We start from the raw sequence: 14,229 nt of genomic DNA, 5'->3' as shown, positions 1-14,229 counted from the left end.
TGTGACAGCTACATCAAAACACCAGAGCAAGTAGTGTAAATTTCCCAGTGATGATTTAAGATCACGTTTATATTTTGTACATGGAACCAGGCTTGTTAAACTTTAATCTCTGTATTTCTTGATCTCACACTCCAAAAAAAGAAGGGAATAGAGGATATCAAGGGAAACTCCATTAAGATCAGCTGAATAAAATATATTCTTAGATTCCTACTACTACCCACTATGCACTCGCTGCAGCTTTGGGGGGGTAGGTAAAAGAGGCAGTTGTGACTTCCTCATTCTGGAGCTGGTTCTATGCTGGCCCAGTCCTTATGCAGCCTTCAGGTTCTTCTAAATTGTGCCAGCCAGTTATGGTCATAAGCAGTGTTCCCTCTAATTTTTCCCACCCATATTGGTGCACATAGCAAAATTCATGTGGCGGGGTAGGGTCGAGAGGTTTGGCGTGTGGGAAGGGGCTCGGGGTTGGGGCAGAGGGTTGGGGTATGGGGGGGTGAAGGCTCCGGGCCAGGGGTTCAGGCTCTGGGGTACGGCCAGGGATGAGGGGCTCAGGGCTGGGGCAGAGGGTTGGGGTGCAGAGGGATGAGGGCTCTGGCTGAGGGTGCAGCCTGGGTTGGGGCCAGGGGAAGGGCGTCTATCCCCCAGCTACAGCAGGTTCGGGGCCGGATGAGGGGTGCCTGTCTCCCCAGCCGCAGCAGGTTCGGGACTGGGGAAGAGGCGCCTGTCCCCTGGCGCAGCAGGTCCAGGGCTGGGCTGGGTCGTGGCTGGGGGAAGGGCGCCACAGCAGGTCCGGGGCTTGGGGAGAGGCATCTCTCCCACCCTGCAGCCCTGAGCACCTGCGCAGCACGTAATAGGCAGCTGCGCGGCTGTGCAGCTTAGAGGGAAATTAGGTCTCAAGGCACCAGTATGCCCCCAGAGCATCACTGAAGCACTTCAGCCACGTCTCCTTCCTCTCAGACATGCACCCAGCATGCCCACCACTTGAGAAGGAGGGACTAGACATGAGGTGTAGCAACTGGCTTTACTGACACTATCCACAGATGGATGGAATTCATCCACCAGAGCAGGCCATATTATAGAATAGGAATGAGCTAGACTTGGACTTAACAGTTAGTTAATGCGCTTTGATCTAGCACTCAAACAACACTAGCTCAAAGGGCTCTAATAAACTGTTAACATGCCTTAGCAGGCCCCCACACAGTCAGCTAGACTGAAGCAGGCTTGTGTGATCTAGATTCACTCCCTAGCTTGCCACAGTCTTGGTTCTGTAGACAACCTCGTAGACTCTCTGTGCCTTAGATGGCCATCTTTAAAAAGAGCATAATAGCACATCATTACCTCTCAGGGGAGAGGATAAATACATTAAAGATTGTAAAGTGTTCAGTGATGGGAGGGTATATAAGTACCTTACATGAAAAGTAGGAAAAATTGGCCCCTAAATTGTAATGCCTTCTTGGATGGACTGTATTTTCTTATGACTGCAAAGTGTTATGCAGATCTATGACGCTGGAGAAGAAACACTATCATACTTTGGTATATTCAAAGATTACTTTTGGGAACATCCTGGCAGATGATCACAATGAATTGAGAACTACTCTCTGAAAGAGGATACCAATCAAATACCTCAGACTGAAGAAGCTGTGCCTGCTATTAGTGCTGTCAATTAATCGCAGTTAACTAAAAAAAAATTAATCACAATTAAAAAAATTAATTGTGATTGATCGCAGTTTTAATCGCACTGTTAAACAATAGAATACCAATTGCAATTTATTAAATATATTTGGATGTTTTTCTACATTTTCAAATATATTGATTCCTATAACACAGAATGCAAAGTATACAGTTCTCACTTTATATTATTTTTATTACAAATATTTGCACTGTAAAAATGATAAACAAAAGAAATAGTATTCTTCAATTCACCTCATACAAGTACTATAGTGCAATCTCTTTATTGTGCAAGTGCACCTTACAAATGTAGATAATTTTGTTACATAACTGCACTCAAAACAAAACAATGTAAAACTTTAGAGCCTACAAGTCCACTCAGTCCTACTTATTATTCAGTCAATCGCTAAGACAAACAAGTTTGTTTACATTTACGGGAGATAATGCTGCCCACTTCTTATTTACAATGTCACCTCAAATTGAAAACAGGCGTTCGCATCATAGGCGCTGACTCCATGGGTGCTCTGGGGCTGGAGCACCCACGGGGAAAAATTAGTGCACCCACCGGCAGCCAAGCTCTCTTCCCCTCCACCCCACCTCCTCCCCCCCGCCGAGCACGCCACATCCGCACTCCTCCACCTATCTCCGAGCGTGTCCCACCCAGCCACTGCCAAAAAGTTGTTTGGCAGCGTAACAAGCTCTGGGAGGCGGGGGAGGAGTGAGAACATGGTGTGCTCAGGGGACAAGGTGGGGAAGAGGAGAGGATTTGGGGAAGGAGTCAGAATAGGAGCAGGAAGGGGTTGGGGTGGGGACTTTGGGGAAGGGGTTAGAATGGGGGTGGGGCCTCGTGGAAGGGGTAGAGTCAAGGCAGGGCAGGGGCAGAGGAGGGTCGAGCACCCACAGCAGGAGCAGAAGTCAGTGCCTATGGTTCGCATGGAACTTTTGTAGCCGGCATTGCAAGGTATTTATGTGCCAGATGTGCTAAACATTCGTATGCCCTTTTGTGCTTTGGCCACACTTCCAGGGGACATGCTTTCATGCTGATGATGCTCATTAAAAAAAAAGTGTTAATTAAATTTTGACTGAACTCCTTGGGGGAGAATAGTATGTCTCCTTGTAGCGGTGCAGTCACCCCACTCTGGCCCTGAAGGAGTTAAAAACAGCCCTGGGAAAGGGCTGCCCCAGGGAGCCAATAGGAAAAGGCTGGGAGGCAGCCAATCAGTGCCAGGCTGGGCCCTATAAAAGAGCTTCAGGGCCAGAAGGAAAAGGAGTCTCACTCTAGCCCTATAGTGGGAAGGGCTAGCTGCCTGGGAGCAAGGTACCTGAAGCAGAGCAGTACTGGGGAAAAAGGCAAGAGGAGCTGAGAAGCTCCAGCCTGGCAACTCTCTAGCTAAGGCCTTATGCAAGGCCTAAAAGGGTACTGAGGCTGCAGAGGGGTAGCCCGGGTTAGGCAGAGGCAGCTGGTCTGACACCTTGCCAATGATGAGTGGCCATTACAGACTACAGTTTGCCCCAGTGAGAGGGTGCTAGATGACGACTGGCAATAGCCACTGAGGAAAGGTGGGCCTAGAGGGAGGGGGTTCCCCTGGGAGGGGAGACCCAAAGTGTGGGAGTACTGCTGGGGCACAACCCTGAGGTAAAGGGGCACTGGGGTCCGGGAGGGACACGGGGGCCTGAGGCAGGCAAGACACCGGCCAGCAGAGAGTGCTCCGAGGCTAGGAAAGAGCTAATTCCCAGATGACCAGCAGGAGGCGCTGGGCCGGTGAGTCCACGACCTTGCTACGCTCCTGCTCTGTTTTAACCTCATTCTGCCCTATATTTCAAGTTATAGCAGTCTCCAATGAATTTGTTAGTCTCTAAGTTGCCACAAGTACTCCTTTTCTTTTTGCGAATACAGACTAACACGGCCGCTACTCTGAAACCAGCACATGTTGTTCGTTTTAAGAACACTTTCACTGCAGATCTGACAAAACGCAAAGAAGGTACCAATGTGAGATTTCTAAAGATAGCTACAGCACTCCACCCAAGGTTTAAAAATATGAAGTGAATTCCAAAATCTGAGAGGGATGCATGCTTTCAGAAGTCTTAATAGAGCAACACTCTGATGCGAAAACTACAGAACCCGAACCACCAAAAAAAAAATATCAAACTTCTGCTGGTGGCATCTGAGTCAGATGATGAAAATGAACATGCGTTGGTCTGCACCGCTTTAAGCAGAACCCATCATCAGCATGGACAGATGTCCTCTGGAATGGTGGTTGAAGCATGAAGGGATATGTGAATCTTTAGCGCATCTGCCACAGTGCCATGCAAACACCTGTTCTCTCTTTCAGGTGGTATTGTAAACAATAAGTGGGCAGCATTATCTCCTGCAAATGTAAACAAACTTGTTTGTCTGAGCGACTGGCTGAACAAGAAGTAGAACTGAGTGAACTTGAAGGCTCTAAAGTTTTACATTGTTTTATTTTTAATGCCGTTATTTTTTGTACATAATTCTACATTTGTAAGTTCAACTTTCATGATAAAGAGATTGCACTACGGTACTTGTATGAGGTGAATTGAAAAATACTATTTCTTTTGTTTTTTCCAGCACAAATATTTGTAATCAAAAATAAATATAAAGTGAGCACTGTATACTTTGTATTCTGTGTTGTAATTGGAACCAATATATTTTAAAATGTAGAAATCATCCAAAATATTTAAATAAATGGTATCCTATTATTGTTTAACAGTGCAATTAATCACGATTAATTTTTTTAATCGCTTGACAGCCCTACTTGCTCTATGACTCCGGACAAGCTAGTCATCTCTTTCCTGCTACCACTGTGCTCTCTCTTCCTCAATTTACAAAGGGCAATGATGACTTGATACAGTAGATAGAAAAATATGTTTCTCAACCTTCAACTTTTTACTACCTCCAGGGCAAAATATTTTTACAGCTCGATACAAAGGACAAGAGACAGCACCCCCCCCACCAGCTAAAATGACACAGCATTTTCATATAGCTGACCTGTGGTGCTGCTGTAGTAGAAAGTGAATCTCATAATCCATCCAACCTTCAACTTTAAGAGCTTCTATGATCAAGTAGTGGAATTGTTTGTACACTATTATCAGGACACTTGAAGCTTGTTTTTAGGCTTTTTTAAATCATTAAGTCAAAAGGAAAAGATAACATTTATCTTCCCATATCTGATCTTCTGCACAGCAGTATGAGTGCAGTGTTATATGAAAGAGAACCATAATTACATGCACCTGTGTTTGGATGGTCACATATCTGTTTGTGGAATGTGTACGTGGACAGAGATTTCTACCTTTTTTGACCACGTAAGAGAACTGTGTAAAAAACTGTGACTGGAAACAAACAAAACACAAACAAAGGTTAGGTCATCACTCATCAATAGAGAGACTCTAGCACTGAGTAAAAGCCAAGAACTGGTTGACTCTAGTGCATACCATATGAGAACTGCCTCCCTACAGCCTACCTAAATCCTTGGCATCTGGGCTGCCCTTTCAGACATGCCTAAAAGCTGTTTCCTCCACATCTATTTCTGTTCTTTTAGGCAATATGGCAAGGAGGAACACTCTGAATCTGAACATATAAAGACAAAGGGGGGCACAATAATGGGAATAAGCTGAATCTGCATACCTGTACAGTGTTACTGACATTTCTTGGAGTTTAAAAAAACCTGGTTTTCTACAGTAGTGCAATAATGCTGTAGTAGCGATAGTTTGGGGGCTATTACTGTAGAATGCTTTAGCAGGTAGTCATGGAGTATAAAGCCAGATGGGACCACCAGATTACCTAGCTTGACATCCTGTATATCGTAGGCCACCAACACCACCCAGTACTTGCACACTAAATCAAGCAACCAAAATTAGACCATAGTATTACAGCCCTACTATGTGTGCTATTGGATTATCCACCTTTTGAAATCTAAGTGGTGTTATAACATATTATTCCCTTGATATGATAGAAGCAGAGGCAACATTTTCCAGGGGAAGAAGGGAGCTGGTTTGATGGATGGAAGGGAAAACTCTAAAGTGATGACAGCAGCTGTTGGCTCACTTCTAACCTGGAGCATACACTATTCTGTGATGCTGGGACTGAAAGCCAAGATCACGGTCCTGCCAGGATCCCAAAAGCAATGTATAATTCTTCTTTTCACTTTTTTTTTTTGCGTGTTAGTACAATTGTATTCAGTTCAAGTGACTTCTATTTTCTTAAGACCGTGCTTGTTGCATGTACCCAGTGACAAAAACAACTGAAGTTTGTGACTCCCACATTCCCAGAATGGAGAGGTCAAAAGCTTCCTAATCCCTAGGAAATACTCTTCAATGAGCACTAAAGAAAAACCTATTTGCCGTATGATTTTCTTAAATGTTTATGCATCAGAGTATCTTGCTTTTTAATGCTATTCTTATCTTTTTTTCCACATTCTCTGCATCCTTTGGGATTTCTGCTCAGAAATCAGACAAGAGTCCCTATAAAGGCGGAGTAATCCATGTTTGTGACATTTGTGCAAGATAAAATGGAGGCTGATGTAAGCCGGACTGAAAGGAATAAAACAAAAGTTTATCCTGCAACAATTTTCTCAACTGCCTCTTCCTGCCCCCTCCCCCTAAAATAACAAAAACACTGATAAGATTTTTATTTGGCCAAAGCTTCTTGATTGGCTCCAGCACCAAAGTGAATTATATCTGGCAAAACTTAAACAGAAAAAATGTTGATTGTCCCTGCTGACTCAGATCTGTTTCCCCACCCTCCCACCCCGCAGTTGGTAAAACTTGGCCTGGATCTGATCTGAGACAAAAATAAATTCCCTGTATGAAAAATGGCAAAATGGAGATGCTGTATCAAGCTCTGTGTGCCTGCTTTTGAAGTTTTTGATACCTAAGATGTGGATTGGTCTTGCCATGTCATCACAGTTTCAACTAGCAGCTCTTTATATAGGTTATTTGATCATTACAATACTACCCAAGTGATACTGAACACCTTCACTATCAGTGGATTTGAATAAAATCAGCTTTCAGTTGGGTAGCTCTTAACAGGAGCCAGATCAAGAACATGGATCTCATTGCCAGAAGAAATAAGAATGTCCACCACCCTTACCTCAGTCAAAGCTATCTGAAAACCGTTCTCTTCACACAGGCTTTCCTCCAGTAATACCCTTGCTGTCATGGATTCATTTAAAAAAATAAATAAACCCAAAACTCTTGAGCTTGCTTCTTGGTAGCAGGGAGAGAGAGAGAATGAGCAAGAGAGAAGAGAGATTATCATCATCAAACTTACAGGAGGCGTTCAGAGACTATGGTGATGAGGGCCATATATAAGTATATAGATAGGTAAATAAATAAAAGTAATGTCCTCTTTAATATGTATGTCAGTTTCCTTCTGTAGCAGATATACATAGATGTTTTATTTGAATTCATAGATGTTAGGTTTATAAGGTTTTCATTACAGATAGGAAGTCTGGATAAAACAGTTATATATGCGTGTCTTAGCTTTACAACAACATATCAACCACTGCTACAATAGATTCTAATTATATCTGCTATAAAATAATTTTAAAAACAGACCTTCTTGTGATCAGCAGTAGAATGTGACTTTTTTAGGATCTGAACAGGAAAATCAGCATCAAAAAGGCAAGAGTATTTTTGCCAATGCCTTTCATTTGTTAAAGTTACAAGGAAAATGCCTTTAAACAGCCAGTTAAATGGGAAAGAAGGATAATTATTCAGGAAAGCATAAATTACAATCTCATCTACATAAAACAAAAGTGACCTCCTAAAATATTCTCTTCCTGATAAAATATCTTGCTCATGCAAATCTAACTGCAGAAGGCCCAGCCTTGAGTAGATTCTCAAGCTAAATCATGTTGAACAGAATCTATTCTAACAACTACAGCAAATGCAAGCAAATTATAAAATCATAGATTAATGCAATTTATCCCAAGCCTAATGTAAGTAAACAGATATGTCTCTGCTTAATTCCTGCCCTAGAATATTAATAAATTTTCTGTCATCCTGTATTTTTGAAAAAAAAATTCTAACATTTTTCCACCAATAAGAAGTAAAAAAGGAACAGACCCACAGTTAAATAATTCAATTTTCACAAATGGTACAAAATAAGAGGCAACTGAAAACATGCTGAGGAAAACTTCAAGTCCACAGCTCAAGTCAGATAACACTCATTAAAGTTGATTGCACTTCATCTTTTCTCCTCAAATTCCTCTCATCCTGCACCAGAAAAGAATAGAATCCAGATGTTGTGATTACATGAAAGACTTAGCAAAGTATTGGAAACAAAAGAAGGCCTGCTAACTGAAGGCAAATACTGGCAGAGAGACACTATTATTAAAAGAGTAATACCAAGCGCTTTGTACAAAAAAAAAGAAAATAACGACAGTATGTTATTGTCAGACAATGTCAAGGAAACTGACCCCCATACCTTCAAAAATACACCTACAAAAAGAAAGATTATGAAGTCATTACTCACTTGAGTAGTATGACAAACTGCTTACCAAGTCTTCAGAATCTGGTATATAATGTGGATTATCATTTGTGTTATGTGGTACAAGTCATGGATTTCAGGATTGTTTCTGCCCCAAATTTCAAATATATACTAGGAAAACCAGAGAAAGGATCTGGATCTACTGATCTACAGCTCTTAGAGATTCTCTTCCTCAGATATCATGGTGATAGAATTATGAGAATCTGAGTTCCTAAAGCAATGTTGATAATGTATTCAAAAATTAAATAGTTTTCTCTGAACTAAAATACACAGGGCTGTGCTACCAAGTTTTAAAGAGATTAACTTTACAGCCTGCCCTGGGCAAAGAGCTGTGCCTAGCTCTGGGACCCCATGCATGGGATGGGTCCCAGAGCCCAGGCTCCAGCCCGAGCCCAAATATCTACATCGCAATTAAACAGACCCATAGCCTGAGCCCCATGAACCTGAGTTAGCTGACAAGGGCCAGCCATGGGTGTTTAATTGCAGTGTGGACTTAACCTAAACGGCCTCCTCAGTGTGGGAGCAAAACAACACAAGTCAACTGAGTTCAACTGGAAACCAAAAAATTTTCACGCCAGGCCCAAGAAGGCCCTTCCCTTTTCAGTGATTGGACTCATCCCAGATAGTCTTAATGGGTTTACTATGTGTGAAGAGCTACACAAAGGAAGCCATTTGCAGCGCACAACAGCAAGGAGTTCTACTGGTCCTACAAAACCCAGGAACTATGCTATATATTCTTCAATATCACCTACTGGCACATTATCAACGGGGAAATGACCATCTGGTCACACAGAAAAAGAGACTGAAATTTCCAGAGACAGCAGGCCATAGGGCCTGCACCATTTAGGGGAAAGCTGCAGCCTGTTGAGAAGGGGGGACTGAGTGGTTGCTGGAAGGGAAAGGCTCCATGATACATTAGGGGATGGGGGCTACTGGGAAATTGGAGATAGAGTGTTGAACTGCAGGAGGAGAGAGGAAAGTACGGGTAATTCAGATAAATATCCACAAGTTTGGATGACTATGTGAACAGAACCTATGTTTAGTTCCTTGTCTGGTTTGCCCATCACTAGCTAGAACAAGCTTCATTCACCAGGAGATATTCTCCTTAGCTCCTGGGTGAATGAAGAAGTAGAGGGCCTACTTACCAGCTCTCCAGAGGCTGCAGGAAGGGCTTCCCTCAGAGGCACTGGAGCTGGGATGTAGGGGAGAAATAATGTGTAGAACACCCACAAAAGGTTATGTTAAAGGAGAAGGTCTCAGGGACTGTTTGTGGGAGAGAGAGTAAAACTCACATAAAATGAACTCACCAAAAAGTTTGTGAACCTGGGCAAATTTCATGAATCTGGACCTCAATCTGCCTGGTGTCAAGTATCATTATGCTAGTAGTTTTGTCCAACCCTAGTGCTTGGCTTTAGCAACTCAAGATTAATTTCATTTTGACTCTCTGCAGAAGAATATGCAGAAATGGTTAAATTTCAGTTCCATTAGTTGGGTGAATTTCTGCTGAAACTATCCAAAAATCAGGGCTCCATTTTGTGTGTGTGTGATGTTTTCCTTTCGTTTTACACGGAAGAGTTACCTAAGATTCCATTTTAATAAAGACCACAACTACAGCTTCTTTACAAAAGCTTTTGGATCTTGAACTAAACAAGGTATATAAACTCTGTTCTGCATTTACATAATACTCTGCACTGACCTTTCAGTTACCATAAAAGGTGAAGCTTAGCACAAGACCCCTTCATCTATCTATTCAGTTTAGGCAACCTGCTTTTATAATCTATCATCTTCTTACTGAAAGAACTCCATGCAACATTTGATGACTAGTTAATCTACTAAACTAAACTCTGCCCCAAGTGACACTTGTGTAAACCCAGAATAACCCTGTCACCATTAGCAGAACAACTCTAATTTGTAAATGGCATATGTTAATGCAGAATTTGGCCCAGAATGGTCTATTAAACTGTAGCTGACCCTGTTGAACTGAAGGTTTAATACTAGCCTGACATTTATATACTAGATCTAAATTTCCTCTCTAGTTTTCATTTACGCAACTGTATTTTTTGGTTTTGTAGAACGGAGTATTTCAGGACATTTACATATAATACCAGTTAGTACCAATATGATCCATTCACTGAATATAACTCTAATAAATCAGAGTGAGTGATTACACAAAGGGTTACTATCAAGTATAAAAGTTGGTATCGGCAATTTTTTCTTGCTTTTTTTTTTAACAATCTTTTTTACATGAAAATCTCATAAGATTCAATTAATCACTGGTCAAACCTAGGTGCAATTCTCACTGAAGAAATTAGAAATGGAAGGACTGGGCCTCAGGAAACCTGGGTTCAACTCCTGGCACTGCAAGAAATTTACTGTGTGACGTTGGGTAAGCACCACAGTTCACTGTCTATAAAATGGGAACAATAACCTCTCCCTGAATTTTTTCCTACCTTGCCTATTTATAAATGTATTTATAAATTCAGGACAGGGAACTATCTGTTGCTATGTATATGTACAGTACCCTAGCACAGTGGACTTTGATCTCTATTGGAAGTGCTAGATGCTATTGTTACTGTAATACAATAACAATAAGTTGTAGTTTGCTTATGCAGGACTGGATATGGCCCATGAACTCCAGTTTCTTCATCATACGTTGTCCACTCTTTAGCTGCATATGGCTATCATTTCTGTAACTCTCAAGGTATGTGCGGCGTGCTTGGGATTGTATTTAGTGGGTAGCTCTCCTCTTAGACTTCTCCCTCCCACAGAGAACCTGTCTTGATGATGGTTGGTATTCTTTTATTTGCATTACTGCAGCACTTAGGAGCATAGTCATGGACCAGAACCCCATTGTACTAGGTGCTGTAAAAACACAGAACAAAAAAGACTATGACACAAAATATCTCATTAGACTGTATCCATTTTTCTTTTTGTCTTTTCCTTTCTGTCATTGTCTTTACTTACTAAATACCTCAGGATACAATCCACTGACACGTTGTTTATCTCAGACTAAATTCCTACCAACTCACCTATATAAAATGTTGGGACATTTATTTTTAGGGGAAAAAAATCAAATTTGGATGACCAAAGCTAGATGCCTAACTTCAGTCATCTGTGACGTAAAGGCCCTGGATTAGGACTCAGGAGACTAGAGTTTAATTTGTGACTCTGCTGCAAACTCTGTGTGATCTTGGTCAAGCTGCATAATCTCGCTTTGCCTCAGTTCTCAGTTTTCTACTTGTAAGTTGTATCCTTTCCTTTCATCTCTTTTTCTGTCTTATCACTTGAAACTGTAAGCTCTTCAGGGCAAGGGCCGTCTCTTACTTAGGGTGACCAGACAGCAAATGTGCAAAATTGGGAAAGGGGGTGGGGAGTAATAGGAGCCTATGTAAGAAAAAGACCCAAAAATCGGGATTGTGCCTATAAAATCAGGACATCTGGTCACCCTACTCTTACTGCATAATTGCCTAGCACAATAGGGACCTGATACTGGTTGGAGCTTCAATGCCTATCATAATAATTGTAAGAGGGGAAGAAAGAATAAAGAGAGCAATTAAATTGGATCGCTGGAGTTCAGTCCCAGGTTTCCTGAGACTCTCCCATTTTGACCCACCAAAGCCCCTGTCCTTGTTGATGTGGCTGTTCAGTTTTGGCCCAGCACTACTGACAGGGGGAGGAGGGCATAACTGAGCTAAAAATGAGTGACTGGCATGCACCAGGTCATAACGCCACTCACTCAAATTTGGTCTGCTCCTGTCAAGGGGGCCCAGCCAAACCTGAGCAGCTATGTGACCCCATGCGCCAGGTTGCAAAACCCAGAGTGTGGAACTGAGCCCAGCCAGTCCCACAGAGCAGAAGACACTGCTGCAGAGTGCGTACAGGTTGGGTTTGCTTTGCAACTCTTTTTCCTTCTCATCAAGAAGAACAATTTTTCTCCCTCCTCCTTGTAACAACCTTTTATGTACTTGAAAACTGTTCTCATGTCCCCTCTGAGTCTTCTCTTTTCCATACTAAACAAACACAATCTTTTCAATCTTCCTTTATAGGTCATGTTTTCTAGACCTTTAATCATTTTTGTTGCTCTTCTCTGGACTTTCTCCAATTTGTCCACATCTTTCCTGAAATGTGGCACCCAGAACTGGACACAATACTCCAGTTGAGGCCTAATCAGCGCAGAGTAGAGTGGAAGAATTACTTCCCATGTCAAGCTTACAACACTCCTGCTAATACATCCCAGAATGATGTTCGCTTTTTTTTTGCAATAGTGTTACACTGTTGACTCATATTCAGCTTGTGGTCCACTATGACCCCCAGATCCCTTCTGCAGTACTCCTTCCTAGGCAGTCATTTCCCATTTTATATGCATGCAAATAATTGTTCCTTCCAAAGTGGAGTACTTTGCATTTGTCCTTATTGAATTTCATACTATTTACTTCAGACCATTTCTCCAGTTTGTCCAGATCATTTTGAATTTTAATCCTATCCCCCAAAGCACTTGCAAACCCTCCCAGCTTGGTATCATTCACAAACTTTATAAGTGTACTCTGTGTGCCATTATCTAAATCATCGATGAAGATATTGAACAGAATCAGACCCAGAACTGATCCCTGCAGGACCCCACTCATTATGCTCTTCCAGTATGACTGTGAACTACTAATAACTACTCTCTGGGAACAGTTTTCCAAACAGTTTTGCACCCACCTTATAGTAGCTCCATCTAGGTTGTATTTCCCTAGTTTTTTTATGAGAAGGTCAAGTGAGACAGTGTCAAAAGCTTTACTAAAGTCAAGATATACCACATCTATCACTCCCCCCCATCCAAAAGGCTTGTTACCCTGTCACAGAAAGCTATCAGGTTTGTTTGACACTATTTGTTCTTGACAAATCCATGCTGACTGTTATATCCTTGCTTGCTGGCTTATTTCTGTAGCCTTTCGCTCCCTTCCTCACTGGAGCAGCAGGTTATATACTTTCTGCTGGGAAACTGGCAGGCTAAAAAGGGCCACTGCCCAAGAATACTTAACTGCTTAGCCCCTGCTGCTCCTAGATGCTTCACTGCAGTGCTGAGTTTTCTCTCCCAGGATCGGCTTGGGAGTGTTGCAATCTGGAGGACCAGTCCACTCCATTACAACTTCCCTTCCCTCACTCCTCTTATTCTCATTGTCCTACAGTCTGCATTCACAACTATTCATTAGATCTGTCATATATAATGTGATTGTTTTTAGCTCCATTAAAAAAAAACTTTACTGGTGGAGATGGGGAGGATGTTTAGTTGAAATTTGAGTTGGGTAAACACAGAAAAACAGTATTCTTGAAAATAAATATTCTGGCAATTAAAATAAATATTCTGGCCAATAACACCCATCAACTTACTTTGCTGGTATTTGCAACCTCTTTTATTTGTAAATATTCAGAAAGAGGATTTTTTTCCCACAAGAATGTTTATGGAAAGCGAAAATCTGGTAAACACTAGTGTGAATAAATATTCACACTAAAGTATTCACAGCTGAAGAGCTCTCATGACCATTTCAAAAAGCTCTTTTTATCATGCAATAGTTTCATCCACTGTTATGAATGGTCATGGATAAATAGGAAAAAAGCTCATCCTGCTTATAAAGTTTGGTCATCCAATCTGGGAGGAGAAACAATACCATGTGACTTACAGTGACTTACTCATAGTGAGCATTTTACAAACTGTCAGTTGGCTGAAATTTGGTACTCAAACTATTCACTGGATAACTGGAAATAACAGGTGTGACAACAGAAAAAAGAGTAAAATTAACTGAATAATTAGTTTGCTGTAAATAGTTTGCCTATTTCTTGTTGAGATATGCAATCTCTGAATTTACCTATGACAATACACTTATCTGAGCTCTTTATGCATGGCAAGCGTTTAAAATATTCAGCAAAGATTTATGAAATGCTAAATGAAAACCAACAAAAGTGAAGCTACTTTAAATGCCTCTGGATGAAAGGGTGAAAAATATCAAAGCATTTGAGAAATGCCAGCACACAGTTCACCAAGCAAACATCAAAAGTGTTGCATAACTCTC

This window comes from Lepidochelys kempii, chromosome 4 (genome assembly GCF_965140265.1).
Source record: "Lepidochelys kempii isolate rLepKem1 chromosome 4, rLepKem1.hap2, whole genome shotgun sequence".
NCBI classification, from domain to species: Eukaryota; Metazoa; Chordata; order Testudines; family Cheloniidae; genus Lepidochelys; species Lepidochelys kempii.
Note: the sequence above shows the minus strand (reverse complement) of the source record.